This window comes from Pipistrellus kuhlii, unplaced genomic scaffold, assembly GCF_014108245.1.
Source record: "Pipistrellus kuhlii isolate mPipKuh1 unplaced genomic scaffold, mPipKuh1.p scaffold_m20_p_2, whole genome shotgun sequence".
In the NCBI taxonomy this organism is placed as follows: Eukaryota; Metazoa; Chordata; class Mammalia; order Chiroptera; family Vespertilionidae; genus Pipistrellus; species Pipistrellus kuhlii.
This window is the reverse complement of record NW_023425515.1, coordinates 61,886,303-61,891,891: the sequence shown is the minus strand read 5'-3', so window position 1 is coordinate 61,891,891 and position 5,589 is coordinate 61,886,303. Positions and strand designations below refer to the sequence as shown.

The following is a 5,589-nucleotide window of genomic DNA, read 5'->3' as shown; positions in this document are numbered from 1 at the left end:
CAATCAGGAAAATAGGCAGGTGAGTAGTTTGGAGCCAGCAGTCCTGGATTGTGAAAGGGATGTCTGTTTGCCAGGTTAGGCCCAATGCTACCAAATTTCGTGCACTGGGCCTCTAATCCTATATAATAAAAGGCTAATAAGAAAATTGATCAAATGGCAGAATAACCATCCACTATGACACTCACTGACCACCAGAAGGCAGATGCTCAATGAAGGAGCTGCCCCCTGGTGGTCAGTGTGCTCCCACAAGGGGAGCCTCCCTCAGCCAGGAGCCAGGCTCACAGCTGGAGTGTAACAGTGATGGCGGAATCCTGTCCCACTTCAGTGGCAGTGGGACATTCTCCAAGGACTTCCAGACTGCAAGAGGGTGCAGGCTGGGTTGAGGGACCCTCCTGAGTTTATGAATTCTGTGCACCAGGCCTCTAGTTGTGAATAATGCTGCAGTGAAAATAGAAGTGCATGTATTCTTTTGTATTAGTATTTGGGGTTTCATCAGAGAAATTTCCAGAAGTGAGATCACTGGGTCAGAAGGTGGATCTAGTTTTAATTTTCTGAGGTAACTCCATACTGTTCTTCATAGTGGTTGCACCAGTCTGCATTCTTCACTGAAGAAAGATTTATTTTTTTCAGATATTGAGCTATATTATAAATTTACAGTGCATAAAATTTTGTGATTCTCTTGAAACAAACATTTCAACATGACAGAATATAAAACAGCAAATGGAAGACTTTAGTATTTTGAATTAGTAATATATAATTTCTGTGACAAATATTGGAGCAAAAAAGTCCAAAAGTTGGACTCATTATACTAATAAATCTCCAAATGATATTAACTAATGAAATATAACAATAAATCTATATAACTACAAGAGGAAAATTTAGTAATGTGGAAGGAAATGTTTTCTAAAAATCTCTAGAAAGCCATAAATTATCAAAGAAATAATGGCTAAAGTAAAAAATAGTAAAAACCTCTAATGAGCAATTTGATCCCAAAAGATGCCCATAGTATATTTTAGATGAAAAAGTTATTTAACAGAGCAGTGTGTATATTAATAATATTCAACTTGTATATTAGACATGTTTAAATCTGGGTAAATCTATGTAGCTACACATGTCTGCAGAAAAAAATGACTGGACATCTAGTCAACAAATGGTTATCATCTCAAGGCAGTGAAATCCTGGGTAGTTTTGATTTCTTTTTTGTGTAGTCTGAGTTTTATTCAATGATTATAAGTGTACTAGAGGCCCGATACACAAAATTCATGCAAGGGGAGGCCTTCCTTTCCCTGGCTGCCAGCACCAGCTTCCCTATGGCACCCAGGACCTGGGCTTCCCTCGCAGCCTCAGCTTCGTTCAGAAGGTCATTGTGAAGGAAGTCTGGTATAATTAGCATATTTTGCTTTTATTATTATAGATAATTTTTGAGAAAACATACCCTTTGATTACTTAAGGAAAATATGTCTATAATTTGCAGTATTGACTTACAAACAAAAAAAGCAAGGGTAAAATATATTTTTACACACACAAAAAAAAAGAATTGAGTATTGCTGTAAGATACCTAGAGGACTGGCTAAACTAATCAAAATACCTTTCTATAGCTAGATCAGTAGTCTAGGACACTGCTATCCAAAATCTAAATCTTTTGTCTTTGATTTTAATGAAAATTTTGTTCAATATATTCTCATTTTCAAAATAATTCCCAGCTTCCGAATTTGCTTTTCCTATTTGGACAATAAATGCAAACGTGCAATAAATGCAATACAGGAGTGCATTGCAAAGTGCAGAAATGCATTTAAACATTATGCAATCTAAAGACTATTATAATTGGAAAGAACAAAAGAAATAATACTTTATGTCAATACAAAACTTACATTCATATTATTATACTTGAGGCCTAGTGCACAAATTCCTTGAAAGGAACTGTGGGCCTGGAGGCTGCAGTGGGACTGTATTCACAAATTACCTTAAAGATGGGGGATATGTGTAGCTAGTCATGGACATTACTTTGAAAAAACACTTTTGATATTTCTCTTGAAATTATCATGTTTTCTATAATTACAAAATCCACATTATTCACTGGTACTCCTGGTAACTGGGAATCTGAAGGAATAATGGAAATATCCTCAAGCTAATGTTGATGTTGATGCCCCAAATATACATGGACTCCAGTCTCCCAACCCACCTGTACTAGGTTCTAGTCTAACTTTTCTTAGAGAGTAAAGAAGGACATGAAAAACATTTTTTTAAAAACTTCTGAACTAGCAACTGCATTTTTCATTATTAATTCTTTTCATGTAGTGAGAATATATTCCAAACTGATATGGATTTTAAAAGTCCATACCTTTCAGGCCAGTATAGAGGAAGACATTCACATCAATCACAGAATCAATAGTTGGAAAGTGTAATTGATTTGGAATTTAAAGCAGAAGTTCTGGCTCACTTTTTGGCTAGAGGTGGTCTCGGATTTATGAACATGAGCAAAGCACAATTCTGCAACTCTAAGCACCACTGGACAAAATAATAGAAAGCTGACAACTAGATGGTCAGCAGAATTATGGCTGTTGGCCATAAGCAGTTTAAGCAGATGTGATGTGTTTTGATAATGGTGTCATTACCTGAACGAATATAGTAGCAAGGGTAAGCATCAAGGAACATTCTTACTGAGTCAACTTGCCTCATTGTGGTAAGATAAAACATTTGATATTCTAGGTCATTATTATTGATACTAAATGTTTCTGTTAAATCTACATTATGAATCTAAATTTATCTTAAAATTCCACTTGGGAAATTTTCTCTTTAGATATCCAAATTTTCTCCCACAATTTTTCTCTGTCTTTTGTTTGGCTTTATATTTTAAATTATGTTAAATTTAGCCACAAAAGTAGGGAAATAGAATCCTATCTAATGAAAGAGTAATATGTAAATTAGCCATCACTCCATGACAAAAATGGCAGTGCCCATAGCAGATGCTTGTGGCATCACCCAGGCAATGGGAGCCCAGTATCTGCTCCTTGGCCATGGAGCAGGGGAGGGGTCTCTGGCCAGAAGAGTAGGAGCTCAGCATCCAAGCCAGGGCCAGCTGTGAGGTGAGAGGAAAGGAGCCTGTGGTGCCGCAAGCCCAGAGTCCACGCCCCAGTCTTCCATGCAGCGGGAGGGAAGAGGCCTGTGGAGCCATGAGCCCAGCGTCCGCACCACGGCTGTGCGGCAGGAGGGAAGGGACCTCTGCGGCTGTGAGCCCAGAGTCCGAACCCCGTCCTGCCGTGCTGCAGGAAGGAAGAGGCCTGTGGGGTCGGGTCGAGAGCCCAGCACCAGCATCCATGCCCTGGCGGGCCATGCGGAGGGAGGGAAGAAGCCTGTGGGATCGTGAGCCCAGAGTCCGAGTGCCCAGAGTCTGTGCCCCGGCCTGCCTTGTGGTTGGAGGGAAGAGGCCTGTGGGGCCATGAGTCCAGCATCTACACCGCCAGGGCCCCAAGCGGCGGTAGGGAAGAGGCCTGTGGGGCCCCAAGCTCAGTGTCCCGTGGCAGGGGAGGAACCAGAAAAATGGATCTTTTCAGTTCCTGATGCTGACAGAGCCTTAGGGGTGCCAGGGTCCTCCACCTGCAGCCCCTAGTCACAGCCCAACAGCCCCAGTAGCAGACTGAAAGCCCCCTGCCAGCAGTCCAGACAGGACCAGCATGGTGCCTCAGCGGGGAAGGGTGTGTGTGTGTGTGTGTGTGTGTGTGTGTGTGTGTGTCCAGCAGGCATGCTACAGACATCAAATCACTGCTGCTGAGGCCGCCCCCCACCCCCAGCAGTGGGCGCGCGCACGCGTGCACACACACACACACACACACACACACACACACACACACACAAGTAGTATCGTCCAAGGGGGCGACTCCTGAGGAAAGGCTCCCATGGCAGCTGATGCACAGCCAGGCAAGGAAGCCGGACTGGAAAGCCCAAGCACTGGAGTACCGGAGCTGCAGGGCATCATGGGCCTGGTCCCTGAGGAGGTCCCAGGAAAAGCATCTTCCCAGAGGCTGTGTGGAAGGAGGGAAGGAACCTCTGACTAGAGGCCAGGTGAGGGATGCTGGCATCTTTGTAGGCCAAGACCAGGATGAGGAACACCTTCCCTTCCCCCCCCCCCACCCCTGTGCATGAATTTCGTGCACTGGGCCTTAGTAATATAGTAAATATCTATGTACCTACCACATGACTGAATAATAAGTTATCAATAGATTTGAAACCCATAATGAATTTCTTCCTGAATATATTTTCCTCTTTTCCCACCAGAGGATATTGTGATCTTCTTTCTTATTATTCATATGACTCTCTTTAAAATTTTATTACACATACTTCTGTATTAGAGTTCTCCAGAGAACAAAGAAAATCCATAGAACTTATATACCATACATACCTATTAGAATAGTATGGGGAAAACATGACAATTCTAAGGGCTGTCAGAAATATAGAACAACCTGACTTCTTGTACATTGCTGGTGCAAATTCAAAGCACTGAAACCACTTTGGAAACAATATGGCAGTTTATTTTATAGTTAATTGTACACTTATTTGATCACTCAGCAATTTGACTCCTAGGTATTTATCCTGAAGGCATAAAAGCTTAAGTTCACATAAAACCTGTATGTAAATGCTTATAGCAGCTTTATTAAAAATCACCAAAAATTGAAATAAGTCAAATATTCTTCAGCCAGTGAATGGAAAAATAAATTGGGTAAAGCCATATAATGCAATAAAAAGGAATCAACTATTGATGCATACAAGAACATAAATACATCTCAGTTGTTTTTTGCTAAGTAAAAGTGGTCAAAACTGGATTTTGTATGATTTTATTTATAAGACATTCAGAATGACCAAAATCACTGGGACAGAGAACAGATCAGCAGTTGTGGAGACTGAAATTGGGATGAGGATTGACTACAAAGGATAGCACAAGAGAAATTTTAGTATCAAGGCACTGCCCTGTATCATGACAATGGTATATGTATATACTATTGAAATTCATAAAATGGTACATACAAAGACTGAATCTACTGCATGTCACTGAACAAAACTAAAGTATAAAAAATATGTCTGCAATATTTTTATTCAGCTTTCCTGTTCCAGATTTTGTATATGTGTTGAGTTAAATTTTTTTTTAATTTCTGTTCTTAAAGAGGAGACTAATGATAGTTGATATATTATAGATATCCTAGAAGCCCAGTGTATGAAATTTTCTTAAAATGTTTCATAGCCATCAAATGTGTAATCATCCAAAAGTTCAAATTATTTTTCTGTGAGGAATAAGACTAACACCCCCCCCTCCCCCATTTTTTGAATATGTGTTGACAAGGGCACAGGCAAATGGAAAATGTTTCTTAGGAAAACTCTGAGTCATTAAGTTGTCTAAATAATCTTTCATTTTAAGAGCTGTACTTCTTGTGTTAGTATTCATATTTAGTGTATGTATTGAACATTCTGCATAAAAATCCTTTCTCTAGCCCTACATGGTTTTGCTCAGTGAATAGTGTAAAGTATTATTATCAAGCACATACCCCCATGCACGAACATTCATCTGCAAACTCTGGAGGGTAAGAATAAAGACAC

General features: G+C 40.3%; 1 long non-coding RNA gene across 1 annotated transcript; it reads left to right on the top strand.

The window, feature by feature from the left end:
* The first annotated feature begins 3,059 nt into the window (after positions 1–3,059).
* LOC123652773 lies at positions 3,060–3,770 on the top strand. The gene is made up of 3 exons (XR_006742267.1): positions 3,060–3,260; positions 3,382–3,410; positions 3,474–3,770. It is a non-coding gene; the product is annotated as an uncharacterized LOC123652773 (long non-coding RNA).
* The last annotated feature ends 1,819 nt before the right edge of the window (positions 3,771–5,589 follow it).